At 41.7% G+C, this 20,578-nt stretch overlaps 1 long non-coding RNA gene across 1 annotated transcript; it reads left to right on the top strand.

Moving 5' to 3' along the window:
• The first annotated feature begins 17,408 nt into the window (after positions 1 to 17,408).
• LOC120407562 lies at positions 17,409 to 20,497 on the top strand. The gene is made up of 3 exons (XR_005600110.1): positions 17,409 to 17,575; positions 17,876 to 18,017; positions 19,999 to 20,497. It is a non-coding gene; the product is annotated as an uncharacterized LOC120407562 (long non-coding RNA).
• The last annotated feature ends 81 nt before the right edge of the window (positions 20,498 to 20,578 follow it).

Raw genomic sequence — 20,578 nt, 5'->3', positions numbered from 1 at the left:
TCTGAAAAATTTGAGCCATGGTGACTTACTTGATATCACATAGGGCGAGCCAGTGAAGACACAGGAAGAGAAGTATATAGATCTAGGAGTCTTCACTTCTAACCATTCCTTTGTTCCAATCACTTGACAATACTCCTGATACTATGATGTAGCTTGGAGAGAGAACTTTTTTTCAACCCCTTTATGTAGGTCTACATCAGTGGTTCTCACACCTTAGTGGTTCAGGAGCCAAATTAGCAATCAGCATTGCCCAGAAAAGCAACAGTAGTGTGAATTCATTTTCATTTACTCTCTCTCCCTCTGTGTGTGTGTGTATATATGTGCGTATATATGTGACTATATACATTCTCACAGCAAGATGACTGACCAAGTATTATTTTATCGACTATAATTGGTTAATAACGTAGTAAAAGCATCCTGATTGGTTAATAATTAAATCACACAGTGTTTTCATATCATGCTGCAAAGAGCTGCAGGAGACACATTAAAGAGGTAGTTGCGGCTCTCGAACCTCAGTCTCAATATCACTGGTCTAGATATTTGTGGGGTCACGCACCCCAAAGTGTGGTGTTCGTACAACCTTCTCTTGCAGAGCATCATTAGTGGCAGCAGCTTTGAAGGATGCTATTGTAATTTATGTTTTTAAATTATAACAAAAAAAAAGCAATAAAACCCCATAACAATCTGGATGGGACTAAGTTACATTTCATTTCAAAAAAGTCCCTTACAACAATTATGCTAATGTAATTAAGTTTCATGAATACACTATGTAAATCAAACTGACAAGGGGAAAAAAACTTCATCAGAAAATGGTTCTTAAAGATACAACAGATCAATTCTTCAGACATTCTAAAGAAGAGTAAACCTATTACAAATGTTCAATGTTACCCAAACATTCATATATTCAATATTATTGGATGCAGTGATGAAAATTAAATTATTAAAGATACAATCACCAATATTTCTGGAGGAATAATGGGTATGTCATTGTATTGGGCTTTTTTAAAGGCATATTTTGACGTTAAGAGACAAACTTCATCACTTTGAATTGAAAAGCCCCAACACAACACAGAGTATTCCTGATATGTAGTTATCAATTAAATGCTGAATATTAAAATGCTTCATGACATTCCCCACATTTTTCCCAGTTTAGTTTCACATTTCAAGAGTGAAAGAACAAAAGGTAAAGATGATCAAATGAGCATTTACCAGGATGCATTGGGCATACAATGACACCGTCACAGTCCACCCCGAATACCTGGTCACAAGAGCAAAATGGATTCCTGGGGACACTGCCAATGAACCTCCCTGCCCATCCCTGAGAGTGATTGCATAGTGCCCTTGAGTTATACATCGCTGGCAAAGTATATAGTCCATCCCCTGCGGTCCCAGTGACAGGAGGACAGGTTCATACTGCTCGGTGATTGCTGGGTGAGAGGCTGAATGGCCTCAGCCCCCCCCAGCAAGTGTCCTTTTAAAAAAGGTCCTGACAGAGAGCTGTCAGCAGGGACCCAAAACAAGTTTCATTTAGAACAAAGATATCATTCCCCTTATGGAAGGGAGAGCTGGAGTGAATCCATTCACACACCCCACATCTTCCCAAAGCCTGTTCTTTTCTGTATAGCACTTGCTGCGATTCCTTTCTTCTAGCCTTGTTCTGAAACTGAAACATTAGCCTTTGTCTGATTATGGCAATAAAGACACTGAATGGTAGGTGGTCAAAATGATTCGTTACTCTAAAACTAGGTTTGGAGAAAATATTACACAGATCTTTAGTTTATAAAGAACAACTGTTGCTGCATAAGGAATACGAGGGCTACTGATAACAATGAAAGAAGAATTAGTGGACTTTGTGGTCTCCAGTGATCACACAGTGCTTGCAACTGCTCTGCTTTATTCTGAGTCTAACTGCTTGCGCATAACAAGACCTTCACAGAACCCTGTCCAGACTCACTGTCTGGGAAGCTCAGCCCTTAAAGGCACAGACCCCCAATAATATGCTGTTTTCTAATATGGTCAGACAGCCAAAAGTATCTTCTTGTGAGTATGCTACAGCCTCTGTACTTCAGGAATGCAGAATGAGACCAGGATATAAAGATTAAACCACAAGTGTCTTTATTAACTACATACCAAAACGGCTCCTAGGCTGTAAGCATGCAGACCCTGACGGCAGGTCTCTCCTGAAAATGCTGCAGCAGCACAACTGCACCCCTCTAGAGCCTTAGTGAAAATGCTACTACACCGATGGGATAGATTCTCCCATTGGCGTAGTCTGTACACCTCTATGAGAGGCGGTAGCTGTGTCAATGGGAGAAGTGCTCCTGTCAATCCAGCGCTGTCTACACTGGGGGTTAGGTTGGTATAACTGCATTGCTCAGGGTTGTGGATTTCTCACACCCCTGAGTGATGTAGTTATACTGATGCAAGTTTGTAGTGTAGTCCTGGCCTGAATCTTCCTGCACCATGCGAGAGACCCTGATAATGGTAGGCGCACTGGTGATATCCACATGGCTAGTTTTAAAGAGACAGTACCACAACATAGACTTAATCGATGTATCTCAAATTATGAAAAGAGTAATAAAAATTGGTAAGTTCCTCCTTTTTAAAAAAAATAATAATAAAATCTCTCCCATAATATGAGAACAAGGGCACTCAACATAGTTAAAATGCAGTAAAATTGGAAGCAATAAAGGAAACACATCTTTAGATTAATATTGTGTGATAAGAGTGCTCATTCAGAGCTCTGAGGAGAAGGCAAGCTTGGCAGTGTTTTAAAGTACGCTAATAAATAGGCAGTCATCAGTTACCTAAGGATCAAATGCCCCAGTACCAATATAGATAGAAAAGCATTTAATTTGACCTGTTCCTCATCCCTCCCCCTGCCCCCACAAAACCCTACCTTATGCATTGTCCATCCCCTTATGAGCAAGAGAGAGAATACCCTGTGCCTGTGAACAGCCAGTGCTCCTGAGTAGAGGTCACTAAGACAAGTAGAATGTGTCTGGATTTTTAGAGAGGTTCAGTAATTATATGATCACTAATAACACTGGTGGCCATGTAAGCTGAAGCAAAAATAATAACAGTGATCAAATCATATTTCTTCAAGGAATAAGCAAATCATTGTTCAGGGTCAAGAAGGAATCCCTGCATCTCCTGGAGAGGGTTGTGAAATTCTCCAGGATCTTTGTGGAGGTTTATTGTCTCCCGCTGAAGCAGGCACTGTTAGCCTCTACCAGAGACAGGACACCGATCTAGGTAGGCTGATTCTGTGATCCACTATATGTGCAAATGATCTTCCAAGTGCAAATCAGGGGCACAGATGTTCATGCATTTGTCCAGAAATCTGGCTCATAAGGATTCTTGTTAGATGCTGTCTACTCTAATGTTGTTTCCATATTCAGTTGTTAATGTTCCTGCTGCAGAGTTCAGGGAAAATTTTCCTTCTCAGATGATTAAGTGCCTTATCGGGTGTGTTAGGTTCTATCCAAAGAATCAGCGAGGGGCCACTACTGGAAGCAGGATAATAGAATCAAGTAATTGACACCTTGGACCAATATAGGAAATGCTATGTTTTCAAATATTGGTTATATAGGCAACTTATCAGTGTGCTTCCCTTGGAATGCTTGATTACCAACTCTACTGAACACACTGCTTAACAGAAATGAGAAGGGAAGCATTGTTTATTAGCCCATTTAAGACGATTTGCTGTGTGGAGGAGTGTGTTTCATTTAGTTCTGAAATATTTGCTGAGATTCATCTCCTCCAGATTAGCCATACAGTTGGGTGAGCTGAAATCCTTCCATTTCCCCCACTGGACCTTTGTAATAAGAACAGACACCCCATTAATCTATTAATCATTATGCATCTACAGCAATAATTTGAATGCAGTAACAACACGGTAGTTGCTGGGATCGAAAGCCTTAAGTCACTCCCCATAAAAGTGATTTCACAGGAATTTTAAGGTGCAGGAGATAACCTGGTGGCCTGTGATATACGGGAAATCAAGTCAGGGCCTTGTGGCTGTAGTTTGCCACCAGATAAACCTGCTACTGATAATTTATGTTGAATATGTTTATGTCACATGGAACAGGATTCAGTTTGTGGCCCGTACGTTCCTATATTACTGAGTGATTCATTGACAATGACAATTTGTGATTATCTGCCTAGTGGAAGGGTCTTGGGTTGTAAAAACAACAGAAGAAAATCCAACAAAGAACGTTATTTATACTGAAGAAGTGCATTTATATTGCTCACACGCAGACCAAGGTGTACACATTAAAATGATGGCTGTCCTGACGGTGCAAATGAGACCCAGAGAGGAATGAATGTCAGCATTTTTGATACGATGGAATCTGTGCAAAATTATAGCTTTATTTTATTTTTACCCAGAAGAGCTCAGCTTTCTCATGAGCCTTTTAATGCCTTCCTCTGTAATTCAGCCAGGACTTCTTGACACTTACTGGTAGCAAAGGAAGCACGAAAGAGAGGAGGATGGGGGAAGAATAAAGGAGGGAATGAAATGGTCTGAGGCATTTATTTATGTTACTGCTTCACAATATTAAGAGCATTCCACTGAAAACTGTTTCTCTCACACACACACCTACCCCACATGTACATTCATGTAGATGTATAATATGAACATTGGCATCTCTTCCATTTAAACCACACCTGATTTTGAAGGCTTTGTAACTCAGATAACACTTGAATGAGTAAAATGAGTGGGATCATTTCGGGGGGGCGGGTGTCAGGGGGAAGAAATACTCATTCAGATGACAGATGTCCCTTTCCTGACAGATTCTCTTAGGAATAAGAGTTATAGTAATAAGGATTTAAAAAAAAACAAATCAGAGTTTTGGAAAGAATATAAATTCATGTTTTAACCTCTAACTAATATGGATTAGGAAGAATCTTTCCCTGTGGGCACGTTATTCTAGAACTGCATACCATATTACTTACACTTTCCTCTGATGCAGCTTTTACTGACCACTGTTGGAGACAGGATATTGGACAAGATAGACATATTACATATTGCATATTCTTCTGTTTCTTATATTCTCCTATCCTACATCCCATCTCATCTTCTTTCTTCCATCCTACATCAGATCATTACAGTAAACTTTATGAACCAGTTTTTTTATTTCACTTTTACTCGTGTAAATATGGAGTAACATTGTCTCCAGTCAAGTTACCCCAGATTTACGTCAGTAACCGAGATCAGAAACTATTTGGGATGATGAAGATGTTTAGGGATAGAGGAAATTAAAGGTTTAAGATCCCGTTCTTGGGTGAAAGGACTTAGCTGGCTGGTTTTTGCTCACATGCACTAGCCCCAACCAATCGCCATATGGGAGATCAGGAAGGAATTTTTCCCTAGGTCAGATTAGCAGTAATCATGGTTGTTTTTTTTAAACCTTCCTCCAGAGCATGGAGTGTGAGTCACTTGCTGGGATAATCTGGGTATATCTCACTTAATCAATTCCTTGCAGGGACCACAGGCATTAGTGCACCTCTGTCTCTCCTGTTCTCTGCCAATGGCACATAATGGTTTAGCCTGCTAGTATTTTGGTGTAATTTTGGTTGATGTATTTTGTGTGCAGGGGCTGGGAGGTGTTGGTGGCCTGTGATGTACAGGAATCAGACTAGATGATCTGGTGGTCCTTCTGGCCTTTTATGAAGTTACCTTTTGTTCTAGCCCTACTTCTATTTGGGTGGATTCCAGACATCCATAGAATAAACCTTTTTTCCAGCTGTCCCTTTTAAATATTCAACAGAGGGGCAGAGCAGGCAGCCTTCCAACACTTAAGATATCATGTTGCTCTGTTGTTGTGGATATAGGCTCATTTTCCACAGTTATAAGTATGTAAAAGGACATTTATACAAAATATTTAGTAGTTATCGGCACCAATTATTCTTAAACTACTCGTGTTCAGCCCTGACATTCCATCACAGGTTCATACAACCGTCATCATGCAAGCAATGAGCACATCTCTTAAAATGTCTTTCCGCTGCATAAGATAAGCAAATAACCTGCATGTTCCAAATGAAAAGTTAGATTGAATGTGTCATGCAGTGACTAATACACTGAGCTTTGGAAAATTGTTTTGTTTTTCAGTTGGATGTATTGTACGGAGTCTCACCCAGTTTGTTGTTTAATTATCAAGATACTTGCTAGTAGAATTGTTCAATTAATAATAATTATAGCAACCCTAATTAAGCAGGAGAAAATATTGTAAAACAAAAATGTGGCTTCAGTCAAATTAAATGTCAAAATGTGATTTTATGAGTTATTTATTCATGGGAATCAGATTGAGCCATACTAATCTGTATACTGCTTCACCACAGAAGCTCTCTTCTGTAAAATATATCCTCTAATAATGAGACCCAGACTGATCTGATGGAAAAATAGTTGTTGAAGCGAGTCTTGTTTGCTCTCAATTGTTTAGGCAGAAGCAAGGTCTCTATTTAATGATTGAGGGCTATACTTCAATAAATTATTACATTTATTAAGGCGAACCTAACAAAATGTTCTACTTTGAAATCCAACCACTTGAAATGAGGGGAAAAATTCTAAGATATTGATTTTCTTCCATTCAAATTAACCTGTCAACCATTGTATACAGTTTATATGAGGAACACGCTGGTTTCAGCTAACTCTTGTTACAATTAATTGGCAATACCACAGGGATCACTAATAATATCACTACTATCGCATGCAATTTGTTTTATAATAACTCTGTGATCCAAATCAGTTAGTTCTTTGTACAGCTGACCAAATTACTTTGCAGAGTTCATGTTTTCATTTCAATAGTTAATACCCTTAAACTCCTGGCAATTACTCTACGTGACAATAAATTTGTCAAGCTACATTAAAACTAGAGTCCTCGCTCTAGGTCAGTAACTCCTAAATATATATCTTAAAAAATAAGAACCTGGAAGTAGGCTGTAATCAAAAGACCTGTTGCCTGTCTTGCACCCACAGATTTGTGTTAGCTTGTGCTATAGGTAGTCACCCTTGCTGAGCTATGAGAGACCGACAGACAAAGAAGGGAACCAGACCACTTTTGAAACCCTACTTCTGAACCTTCCTCTTTATTAGTGATGGGAAGACCCCAAATGATTTGGATAAGCACTCAACTGTCAAGATGTTTATCCAGAGCTTTGCTGAACATCTAGAATCGGAAAAATTGAACTTGAAAGTTCATACCCCTGTGAGGTTTCCAGTTCTTTGTTGTTCTAGTCAGGCCAGAAATACCACAGAATCAGTTTATTTCAATCAGTACTTTTTCCACTGGTGGCCACAGATGCAACAGTAATGAGAAATATGGAGATGGGGGAGGAAGTCAGCTGAACTTTTTCCAAGTCTCCAGAAACATTCAATTGAGGTTTGGTTCAGGTTTTAGGCAGAATTAATTGGGAAGAGGGAAGGAGTTTCCTATTTTAATCAAACTGCTTCATCCATCCTTAGTTTTAGTATTCTGTACTAGTGGTTGAAAGTAGTTGGCAAAGCCACATAGTTGTCTCTTTCTGTTGGTGATAGACTGGCAGTCTTTGTTGCTGTGAGGTGGTAGTCAGGAAGAAAAAGGACTAGCAGCTTCAGTCTCTTGATTTAAACTGTCCAATGACTCCATTAGGACTAAGATGCCCATCTCGCTTGGCCATCAAATGTGTTGGCTTCTGTGCTGGAGGCCTTAAACAGTGACCTCTGCTGCTCCTTGAATGGAGTTTGCTTGAGGCCATGGTGGTGGGGAGCATGTCTCACTACTTTAAACTGTGAATCCCTTACTGCTGCTTTCACTGGGACCAAGCACTATATTCATCACTATTCCTCTTGGGGTATGTCTACACTGCAATTAGACACCTGTGAATGGCCTGTACCCAGCTGACTTGGGCTTGCAAGACTCAGGCTGCAGGGCTGATTAATTGCAGTGCAGACTTCTGGGCTCAGTCTGTGACTCATGCTTTAGGACCCTGCAAGGTGGGAGGGTCCCAGAGCTCGGGCTGCAGCCTGAGCCTAGAAGTCTACACTGCAATTAATCAGCCCTGCAGCCTGAGCCTGTGTCAGCTGGTACAGGCCTGCCACGAGGTTTTAATTGCAGTGTAGACATACCTGCAGTGTCCTGATAGCAAAGGCAAAGCAACTGGCAGGGGCTCCATTTGTCTGTTACAGGTTTTGTGTTCTCTCTCTTTTTCTTGTTGATGTTGATCTGATTGTTTTAGATAGTGTTGATAAATTGTATAGTCAGTTGCTTGACCACTCTTTGGTTCCATATGAAATATATTCAAGAGGCCAGATAATCAGTGTCGGTCAGGTTTATTGCTCTAAGCCAGTGTTTCCCAAACTTGGGATGCCACTTGTGCAGGGAAAGCCCCTGGAGGGCCGGGCCGGTTTGTTTACCTGCCCTGTCTGCAGGTCCGGCCAATCACGGCTTCCACTGGCCGCAGTTCGCTGCTCCAGGCCAATGGGAGCTGCTGGAAGCGGCGTGGGCTGAGGGACAGCCTGGTGGGAGCTGCGATCGGCCAGACCTGCAAACATGTCAGGTAAACAAACTGGCCCGGCCCTCCAGGGGCTTTCCCTGCACAAGTGGCATCCCAAGTTTGGGAAACCCTGCTCTAAGCCAATAATATAGTACAGGAAAAGTGTTCTATATGATAACAGTCTCTGTGAAGCCATACAGAGATGTTACATACACCTTATGCAGAAGGTGTGCTCCCAATTTACACATTTCATCTGACATTATTTATATGATAATTTACAAGCTATACATCTCTTTACACATCACTAAACCCAACCCATCCCAATTCTCTAACTTGGGATGGGCAGTTTCAGCTTGATAATGAGGGAGCCTTATTTGGCTCTCTCATGGCCCATGGAGCTCACTGCAGGAGGGAATGTGTCCCACAGTATTCTGGATTGGTGAGTTCATCTCCTGTGTAAAGCAGGAGCCATTCCACTAACGCCAGTGGAGATACACCATTAAGAACATAAGAACGGCCATACTGGGTCAGACCAATAGTCCATCTAGCCCAGTACCTTGTCTTCCGACAGTGGTCAACTCTAGGTGCTTCAGAGGGAATGAACAGAACAGGCAATCAGTGAGTGATCCATGCCCTGTCCTTCACTCCCAGCTTCTGGCAAACAGAGGCTAGGGACACTCAGAGCATGGTGTTGCATCCCTGAGCATTCTGGCTAATAGGCCTTGGTGGACCTATCCTCCATGAACTTATCTAGTTCTTTTTTGAACCCCGTTATAGTTTTGACCTTCACAACACCCCCGGCAACAAGTTCCACAGGTTGTCTGTGCTTTGTATGAAAAAGTGTTTCCTTTTGTTTGTTTTGAACCTGCTGCCTATTAATTTCATTGGAGATCCCTAGTTCAAGTTATATGAAGGAGTAAATAACACTTCCTTATACATTTTCTCCACACTAGTCAAGATATTTTTAGACCTCTATCATATCCCCTCTCAGTTATCTCTTTTCCAAACTGAAAAGTCCGAGTCTTTTTAATCTCTGCTCATACGGAAACTGTTCCCTACCCCTAATCATTTTTGTTGCCCATCTCTAAACCTTTTCCAATATAAAAGAGGAAAAAATCAGACCTGCTGTTTTATAAATTATGGATTAACATGAAGAAGTAGCCACCTTTCTTCACTAGGAGCCTACAACGATTGCAGTGGAGGTCAGATGGAACTTTCTAAGTGTGTTTAGATCTAAAGCTTAAATCTCTCTGTATTGCTGAGAAATTCTAGTGTTGCATAGCATGTGTCAGTATTGCCAACGCTCATGAATTTATCATGATTTTGACCCCTGCTACACGTGATCTTGTGGAAAGCTATAGCCTTCATATGAAGAGCGAGGGAGAGAAAGAGAGAAACCCTCACACTTCACACAGTGCCCTGAAGCCTAGAGTTAAGTATGCTGGATTGCGAGCCCAGAGGCCATAAATTCTAGTCCCAGATCTTCCACTAACTACTGTTATTATTTCCGTGTACTTCATAACCCTCCTAATGAAGGTGCTTAGCACCTCACAGGATAGGGTCAAATGAAAATAGGATATACCCAAACTGTTTTCCTAGATCAGATTTACACCACTCATCACTGATCTAACGTGATAACAATGGGCCAAATTCTGCTACACTTATTCATGTTGAATAGTACCTTATTCTATTAACAGTTTTGTTCATTGTGATAGGACTACTCATAGGATGAGGTACTAACCAACATAAGCAAGGGAAGCATGTAAATAGCAGCAGCAGAATCGAACACAGCTGCTTACAGAAGGTGAATTTCAGAGTTGCATACACAAGAATTCACATCAAAAGGTTTTGAATGCACATCCAACCAGGGACCAAAAGCAATACTCTCTGACTTATCTGACCAATCACAAGTAGCATAACTTGCTTTTGAATATTTGCAGTAATGCCACTGGAAGAGATTTAATTATCAGTTAAGTCTGAATAACGAACGCTTTCAAAGGAATCATGATTTTCATTTGCATATTTAGTGATCTGAAAAAAAAGTTACATTCATCCAATAGATTATTTATGGTAAGGGATTTGTTCAGCTCTATAGTTGAGCATTCAGAAAATATTTAAAACATCGACAGCTGAAAATAGAATCAGATAAATCACATGAAGCAGATGAAAAGGTTCAATCCTTTAAAACTAAAAGACTGTCTCCAAGTGGAAAATATTTAAACTGCCTAGATTACCAATATAGTTACCATATATAATTGTTAAATGGGGAAATGCCCTAAGAGCTAACTTCAAGAATGTATGGTGCTGTCTATGGAGCTGCTGCGACACACTACACTCCAATATGTACTGTAAAACCTGATTGCTCATTTATTGACCCATGTCCATATGAGCAAACAGAAACAAACTGAGACATTTGGGAGTTTTGTCTTCTGTTCTAATAAAAGTCAGATGCCAGCACCATTTACACAGCTGCTAAAGCAGAAACATCTCACCGGGTTTTCAGATAATGCACAAAATGGCTTACTTAAATTACATTCCACACATTTTCTCAAATGTCAATCTACAGTAGATTTATATATATGCACATATGTATAAAATACAAAATATATATAACCTAAGACGCAGCATATCCAAAACCACCAAACTTGGGTATGAGAAAAAAAGAGACAAAATGTGCCATTGTTGTTGTTTAGTAGAACCATGCTGTTTCATAATTATACTGTAGCATGCCAGTCAGTTTCAACCTCCTGCACTAATAATGCTGCAGTGGGCCCTGGCAGAGTCACTGCATTTTTAGTGGAGCTGCCATTTCCATTATAAATCTCTCTTTTGGCTTAGGACTGAGATATGTTAAGTTCACACTAGTTTGAAAGTGTACATTTACACTTCTGGCTTTATTCATCTCAAGTGGTGGGTTTTTGCATCCCCTCTCCATTCCCCCCACCCCACAGCGCACACTGGAAACCCTTAGATGCTCATCTAGGGATGTGTAGAACCTGAGGTAGCGTACCCACCTAAGAGGTGGGTAAGACTATGTGTCACCATCTGACCTACCTCTGCATCTGCCCATTCTGTGATGTGGACATAGCCATGACAGAGTGAACTGCCCTCAAGTCTAGGTAGTCTTCCACTGTCACTCCCACAATCCCCTGTCTTTTATGTTCCACCTTTCAACATCTTCAGTTCCCTCACACTTGTTCTTCATGGACTGGAAGTGCTCTAATGTTTACAGTGTTTAACCCTCACTTTTGATGCACATGGATTGCTCCAACAACATGCTACTAATCCCCCCCCCCACCATTTCAAAATGCCCATCACCCAGTGTGCTACGAGCTGGCCAGAGAACAACGCTAGAGTGCTGGTCACCATCTGGTGTGATGGCACTGTGGAAGCCAGTAAATAATTAACAAGGATTTGAAGAGATCTTAATGAATGTTAGTTAGTTAGTCTGGCCATACTGTAACCCTAATGACGTAGAGATGCAGAGAGAGCAAAGAGACACACAGGACAGGACAACAGGACACATTAGTTATTATTATCACAATCACCAACCAAAATGCAATGCTTGCTTTTCTTTTAGAGAGATAATAGATATAAATCTTTTTTATGTTAAATGTAAAAACAAAGTTGTTTTGTTTACTGTCTGTATTATTATTTAATTGTGAAATCTAATATAAGGTATAAGGCTTGCTGTGATTTGTTTTAGAGACAGAGAGAGGTCCAGGACTGACTCTGTGTGTGTGGGCACTCTCTCCCTCCATGGTAATTACTGGAGAAATAATAAAGTATTTGATTTTGCTGCACCCAAACAAAAAGCGAGAACTGAGTTTTTCTTCGACAGCACCCAGAGCTGGGACTTCAGCAGGAGTTTCTGTGATATTCATCTGTGGAAAAATTTCATGGAGGCTAGCTGAGCAAATGGTGCAATGAAAGGAACAGATTAAACACCTCAAGTCGCTCTATAACAAGGCAAAGCACTCCAACAGCCATTCTGGTAATGTGCCCAGCACATGTCTTTTCTATAAGGACCTTGACAGGGTAGTTGGCACCACCCTCGGCATCTGCCATGGTATCCTCCTGAACCTAGAGAGTCTCACCATGAGGCAGGAGGAAGGAGGAGAGATGGATCTAGCAGTGGGTGGCAATAAAAGGGACTCAGTCTACATAGCTGTCCATGGAACCTGATGCCCCCATTCAAGACACACAGAAGGATGGGTTAGTGGAGGTTCCTGTCAGATTCTCTCAGGATCCATTTTGGGGATGGACTTGTGGACCAGTCTTGGGTGACAGTGTGGAGCAAGGATGGGGCACCTATCTGCAGCTGGATAAGAGCCAAACATCATGTTTTTATTATTATTATTGCCAGGTTCTTCATCTTCAGTTTATATAGGCAGGAGTTTTGGGTTATGACAAATAATATTATTTTCATGGAGGAGGATGTTATATTCTGAGATGAAGGCGTGTTTTTCCTGGGTGGCAGGTGGTACATTTCAGACCTATCTAAAGTATCTTCCCTTCAATATTGTTCCATACCTCGCTCCTCCCAGCACTGCCATGAGGTACCCAAAATGGATGCCAGTGGGGAAAAAAATTAACCCCCAAAATACTGTTTACCCTTGGTGGCATCTGGTTAACTATAGGCCTTCATAGTGAACTCTTCTCCCACCACCTCCCACCACTGCTGTGAGAGGCCCAGGATGGATGCCAAGCAAGAAAAAAATGGGAAAACTACTATGTAAACTCAACGCTCTCTGATTCATACTTTGTATTCAATTAAACCTTTCAATGGTGGTACAGGGTGCATGGCCTAACAGACATGAGTGTGTAATTTTGCCAGTAATGTTTTTTTGTAAAACTGGAATTGACTGTGATGTTGCTGGTGTATAAATTGGCTATCAAGCTATTTTCGTGTGCACTACAGCTCGCAAACCCGTTTGGTAAAGTCAATTGTGACAATCATTTTTACAGATGTGTCCTTTGGCTACCACTTCACTGTTCCAGTCCAAGGGGCTGAAAAAAGTTCTTTGTGTCAGTCATTGGCTGTCACTCATTCATCCTCTTAATGCTATGGCTGATCCTTTGGCTAGCCAACATTTGTCCCGTGTAGCGGTGATTATGTGTCCATTACAAGTCCATTTTTATTCTTCTCGATTTCTTCAAATGCCATTTCAGATGATGACTCATGCACAGGCATTGTTGTGCTCTCTGACTTGTCATGGTTTTTCTGTTGATGGGGTAGAGGGTGTTGATGCAGTCGATATAGCCAGTGGCAAAGGTATGCATCTTAATGCAACATTTGGTTAATTTTCATCTTGTTTTCATTGCACTCCTGGAATGTGATGTCTGAAACAATTTCACAGACCAGAAGTTCCAACTGATTTCTCAGATTTCTGGAGAGAGAAAATGCACTTGGAACATGCAGGTAGCTCACTAAACTGCTCTACACAATCATATGCAGTTCCAAGAAGAGCTCCTTAAAAATCTCCCTCATAAGTTGATAGGATCCCACCATGTGCCTGGAACAGCAATTCTTTTTTCCATTCTGGTATTTAGAAAATGTTTATGTTCTTCAGTGCCTCCCTGAAACAAAAGTCAGAGCCACCATTGGTGATTTTCCCTGACAACTGATGTCACCCTTCCCTGCCTAAGCAAGTTCCAAACTACTAAACTTGAAACAAAATCTGTTACTTACCATAATCTCTGTGTATGTCTCACTCTTCTAATGCCAGACAAGAGAATGTCTGCCCATGACAGTAATTTCTAAGCAGTCTATAATATTCCAAATTCTGACCTTGGGTACAGGATAAAAACAAGTTGAGGGATTTTTTTCCTCCCACATGGCAATACAATTAACATACTGTGTGCCTGCTTCCATTTGCAGGTACCTCTGCACCTGCTGGTCCAGGCATCCCAGCCAATACAATGGGCACTACCTGGACCCAGCAGCGGGTCTGGAAATGGAAGAGCAGTGAGGAGTGTGTCAGACTAGTGACCAAAAAGAGTGAGGAGCACCTTGCCTTCCAGAGGGTCAAGGAAGAGAGAGAGGAGGACACAGTCTGAGAAGAGAGGCTGCTGGAGCATTTTCTTGAAGAGGAGATGAGGAACAGGGAGCAGAACCGCTGTTCCTGGAGTGGCCAATGGGTTTGTGGACCAGCAGGGGGGTTCAACCAGATCCCCTGACAGCTCCACAGCCAACTACCATGAGAGCTCCTGTGCCAGCTACATTGCATGTACCTGTTTAGGTTCACTTAGCACCACAGTGACACGGAAACAGTGCACCATTTGGGGAATGTTTTCCACCCCATGGACTCCACCTCTGCACACGTCAGCCCCGGTACAGCTCTGTGGAAGGAGATCAAGGGAGGTGGTATATTCTGGTGGTAAAGGGCTTAGAAGTGGCACAACCATCACCAGTAACAGTACAGTGTAGTGTGGTGTCTGTTGCAAATGTGCACAGTTGAAATCTTCTCCTGCATGGCTGACCCTGTCACTTGCACACTTGCATGCTGTGTTGTTTCAGATGCGTTGGTCCCAGGATCTCACCAACAGAAGCTGGTCCAATGAAAGATATTACCTTACCTACACCTGCACACTTGGTTATTTGTGTTTTCCTTGTGTTTCTCCCTTTTAACAAAGTTATGGTTTTGCTCTGTTTAAATGCTTGATTGCAGATTGGGTTATCTGCCATGTGTACTTACCTGTCTTTGCTACTGATATAATTCTGCACTGGTGTTAATAAATAACAAAGAGCCTGATGCTGCAGCCTTTACTCATTGAGTGTTTCTTATTTCATCACATACTCACACAAATAAGGATTACTCAACAGGCTTACGGGTGGCAGACTTGGGCCCTCAATAATCATCAATGAGAAGATCAGAAAGAACATATCATAGTTCAGTAGGATTTTGATTAAAACCAGGTATATTATATATGTGTAACTCTTCAATGATATTTAAAGCACATACTACACTGAGGAAGTTTGGGTTCTAATTTGGGTAAGTCTGGTTCCAAATTTCACAGTTCAAGCCCACCTACAAAATTTGGATCCTAAAGGGGGAAAGGAGTTCAGATCTAGTATTCTGGTTTGTGCTCATCTCTACATTTGTATCAAGCCCACCAGAAACATGTCCTATTTTGTTTGTGTCTGGATTTCATTGTGAAATGCTAGCATAGTTCTAGTAGAGAGAAACAATTTGTTAGGTAGCTTTGTTTAATTGCATTCATCTTCAACGTGTATTTGAATAACTGGCATAATTTTTTTTTAAAAAAGATGACTTTAGATATTAAGCAAATGTTAAGGCAATAAAAATCATTGGGTTTCTGTAGTGGTTCTTAAATTCCATTTAAAGACACACCCCCCAACGAGAGGGAGGGGGAATACCCCAATACGTAGCGCATTGTTCATAAGTGCCAGTTTTTCCCTTGTGCATTTTGTCTGCCACCTCAAGTTCTTTAAAAGGGTGTTTAAAAGATAGTTGAACTTTTACAAAATCCCATTCTGAACACACTCTACCACTGGAAGTTCAAAACACTGGATTTTTAATTTTTCCTAGCTTTGTGTGCTTATTTCTCTTTGTTTGGTCTGTGAATATTTAAATGTATACTCACTTTAAAAGGTAAATACTGCTGCTTCTTGTTGCTTTTAGATGTTTGAAAGAGTCTAGAAGAGCTTTTATGCTGTCTTGCTCATCAGTGTTAATCAGATAAAAGATTAAAAACAATACCTAGAATACAGAGCTCATTTTTGGATTGCTGCCTGCTGAATTTTAATTCCTCCATTAAAACTCCTGTTCAGCCAGAATGTAAATATATACATAACTAAACAAGTGGAATTTATGAATTTATTTGAACTCAATAGGTCACTGGGGATGCATTATTTTAAAGCCAAAACATCATCAATTTTACATGACTGCAATAGGGACTTCCGTCCCCCAAGAATGCTTTTTAAAGGCGTACACCACCTGTTCATTTCACACAGCCTGCAACATTAGTGGAAGAAGCTGTTTGAAAAATCCATTTTGCCTTGGCATTTCCATTTGTGGAAAATTTGCTCTACTAAAGTTGGCCTCGTCTTATCCTTTGGGCTTCTTTTTGTAACATCACGGAATATAGTGCTTTTCTTTAATCTAGAAGGGCCCAATCATGTGAACCCTTGGTGCCAAGTGCAGCTTGTGAAATGCCAACATTTATTTCCAGGTAGAGCTGAGTGAATAGTTCATAGAAAAGTTTGGGGTATTTTTTAGTAAATTTCATCTCTTTCTGTGAGCCATGTATTGCTAAACAGATTGCTATTTCCTTACGGTTATTTGCAAATTGAAATTATTTGATTTATTTCATTTTAAATATTTCTAATGAAAATTCCTGGTGTGCTGCTTAGCTGAGATTGATTACATACCTCAAACAGTTTTGTTTGTGTTTATTGATTTGAATGAATGTTAACTCTTAGGGAATGTCTACACTGCCGTAGGAGGTGTGATCGCCGCTTGGGCTGGCAGACCTGCACTAGTTTTAATCTAGCCAGCATGGCTAAAGCTAGCAGTGAAGATGGAGTGGGCGCATTCTGTGGCACAAGCTAGCACCACAAATGCCAACCCAGAGTTCTGGGCGGGCTCATCCCACCCAGGCTGAAGCCCATGCCACTGCATCTTCACTGCTATTTTCAGTTGCACTAGCTAGATTAAAGCTAGCCCAGGTATGCTCACCAGAGCTGCAATCGCACCTCTGATTGCAGTGTAGACACATGCACAGAATCAGATTTCTAGTGCTGGGCTCTGCAAAAGTGAATTTAAAATCTGCCTGTGATGGGGTATATAATAACCCCTTGTCTCCCAATTTAGGGGTTAAGGCCCAGCCACACCACACCTGCTTGAGCTGGAGGAGGTTTTTAAAAGAGAGCCATAGGGGAGAACAGATCTATCGTGAAAGCTCTTGAGTAAGGATATAGTGGGAGCCCTTGCTGCAGGGATATGCGGGGGGACTGCAAGTGGCTGCTGCAGTAGGGAAATGACTAGCTTGTCCTTAAGGATTAAGAAACACTTCACTCTTTCTCTTGTTGGATTGTTTGAGACTTCGACCGTGTGCTGTACTGGGAAAGTAAATGGTAGGAAGTGGCTCAAGGAGGCAGCCTCAAAGCACCTGGGGTCTGGAGACTGCTGCCGTTTGTAGGGCCGTGGGTTGGAGCCTGGTGGGGAGGGAGAATGCGGGCTTCCCTAATAGCTAGCCATGAGGGTGGCATAAAGCACCTTTCTCCCTTGAGATAACGGGGACAAGGACATTGTATGCTCTGATGCAGAGGTATGGGTCCTATGGGAGCCTGGAGTTGGTCTGGAGAGGTTTTTTTTGGGGGGGTAGGGGGGGCATTGGACTTCTAAACTTCATTGGACTCTGTTGCTCTGGAAAGGAGTGGTCTCAAGTACGGACCTGGCTGGAGGACTGAGTTACTATCTACCGGAAGAGAGACTGCACCTGAGCGACCATCCGCGGGGGATGCTATTGATGAGAGAGCTGGTACCCTGGAACCTAACCACCAGGCAGCACCCATGGTAAGCCCAGCCCTTCACATTACCCTCTGCAAGCATTGGTGCTACAAAATTCTGAGCCCACAAACATGAGTGGAAAACAACTGCAGAAGGGGTGGAAATCCACATGAAGGGAATTCAAGCAATAAATGAGAGCAACTATTCACAGAAACACTTTCTGCAGCCTTTTCTCAGGCCTGCCCTGTCCTTGTAACTGCAGGGTAAGGACAATGTCCATCAGCTGCAGGCTTTACTTGCTGAAGAAGTCAAACAGCAAGTTAGATCTATTTAGCTATCAAAGAAGATACAAGCAAATACTATGGCTGAGTTCATTCCTTTGTTTAAAAAAGTATATTATATGCAGTTTAGGTACAGACCAAGCCTTTAGGCCAGTGGTTCTCAAACCTTTCTTTTCATGGACCACTTGAAAATTACTGAGGGTCTTGGTGGATCACTTAACGATCTTTCCAAATGTTGTTTGTACCATTAGCTAACTATTGTAAAGCACTTTGGATAAAAGTGTGGTATAAAAAAACCCTTAGTAATAATTAACTTTTTTTGTTCTACAAATAAAAACACGCAACTCATATTTTAATATCAGTAGTCTACCTTTCTAATGTGATGGATGTGCCCTCTCTCCCCTGCCGTGGCAACCCCCAAGCTGGGGCTGGGAAGGAGTGGGGAGTCTCTCCCTGTCAGCCGCAGCCCTGGAGCTGGGGAAAGTCACCTCTTTCTCTGACCACTGTAGCCCTGCACGTCCCAAATTCCCCACATCCCCTCTTCTCACCCCACTGCCCCTCCCACTACCCCCTATTCCCCCCAAGGCCACCACCTTACCTTACATGTGCGTCTTCTCCAAGGTCCAGGCACCTAACTAGTGGAGTGGCCCTTCATTCTCTTATGTGCAGCTGCCCAGGCGTGCACTTCAGAGGGAACTATCTGCGGACCACCTGAATGGAGCTCAAAGACCACTGGTGATCCACGGACCACAGTTTGAGAACCTCTGCTCTAGGCTATTTGTCAATGAGGCACTTAGTAATTCAAAGTCAGATACTTTGGTACATTGTGGCAGCCCATTTGTAACTGTATTAGGGAGGCTGTGAGGGCAGGTTGTACAGAGCCTGTTCCCGCCAACGTAGACACAAAAGGCATGCAGAATTTAGACTCGCTTTCCTAAGAATGCTAAGCTAGTCTGTCAGCCAACATAGCGAGAGGGGGTGTGTCCAGCCAGAGTTAGGGGTAGGTGGTATGGCCCATTCCCCCTGCACACCTGGAGTTAGGCAGCAGGTAGTGGTACTATTATTTCTCTTCAAAGAAGTAGTAGTGAGGAATGGAGATTGTACTGGCTCCTAGTGCTCCCTGAGAACATCTGCCAGTGCAGGGAGAATGCCTTACAGTGCCACTACTCAAGTTATACAACTCTTCCTCCTTCCTCTGCCCTGGGAAAGCCTTAATTTGGTTTTAGTGTTGGACTTCTTGGACAGAAACCTGGGGTGTGGATTCAGAAAGTTATTGTCCTGCTCAGTACAGTAGCTTCTCTATGCAAGGGAAGCAGAGTGATGCTTTCTGTGGAGAATGGTACAATAACTAGACATTTTGTTGATTTAAATGATTTTAGGATCATTGTATCACCCTGTCTTGAGTCTGCATTTGAAAAATGTAAGGTGAAAAGGAGAGAGAGAAGTTAAATGGCACGTTGCTGGTAATTACAATTACAGCTTTAGTCTTCTGGCTGCCAGTTTTCACAAGTCTATATGAATTTATACCAGTTTGATAAAATGGTAATTGAAAGGAAGGGGAAATGCATTTTAAGGTATGTTCTGTGTTTCTAACTTCTGGTTTTGGGATCTGCACTATGGTAAAAGTGTGTAAATTAAAAAAAGGGAAGGGGGGGCAAAGAGACATCAGAGCTGAACAGGGGGGAAGGAAAAGGTCCCTATTTATCATGTGCCTGCAATCACTGCTGAGTGATGTATAGTGATTACAATTTATTTTTAATTGGCAGGCTTCTGAGACTGCTATGGGAATTGGTGACAAGATGATGGATCAGTTTCACCATATTGGCTTGTTGATCCAACAAACCTAAAGTGGATATTGGCATTTGTCATTCAGCTTTGGACCCCTACAGACTCCTGCTGCTGATTAGTCAAATACTTCACCTCCTTGTAATTAATGTTTTAACAGCAGAGCCTCTGAGAGACTCTCAAGGGAACAAACTTTTACAATACAACTGCAAAGAAGTGTTACTTAGTACCAGTTGAGTGAGAAGAAGGGAGCATATGGGAAAAGGGAGGAAATCAATGGCAATGTTTGAACAGCTTAACCCTGTTGGCCCTTGCATGTTAATAGATTACTTATGCATCATTTACCAGTAGGAGGAAATTAGTATGATTAGCATTTTCTGTTTATTGACTGCAAATCACACATTGGAAAAATGTTTGCATGCATTTTTGTTTATTCCCTTGAAAAACATTGACAGTGACTGGGAGGCCAGGACAACCTCACCATCCTTTGTGCTTAATTATATGTGCTGCTGTCCATGCTGCTTGTTTTTCCTAAGTTTTTAGGAGCATGAACAAGGAAAA

The sequence above is a fragment of the Mauremys reevesii genome, linkage group 6 (assembly GCF_016161935.1).
Source record: "Mauremys reevesii isolate NIE-2019 linkage group 6, ASM1616193v1, whole genome shotgun sequence".
NCBI classification, from domain to species: Eukaryota; Metazoa; Chordata; order Testudines; family Geoemydidae; genus Mauremys; species Mauremys reevesii.
The sequence above is the reverse complement of the archived record's forward strand: the minus strand, read 5'-3'. Positions and strand labels throughout refer to the sequence as shown.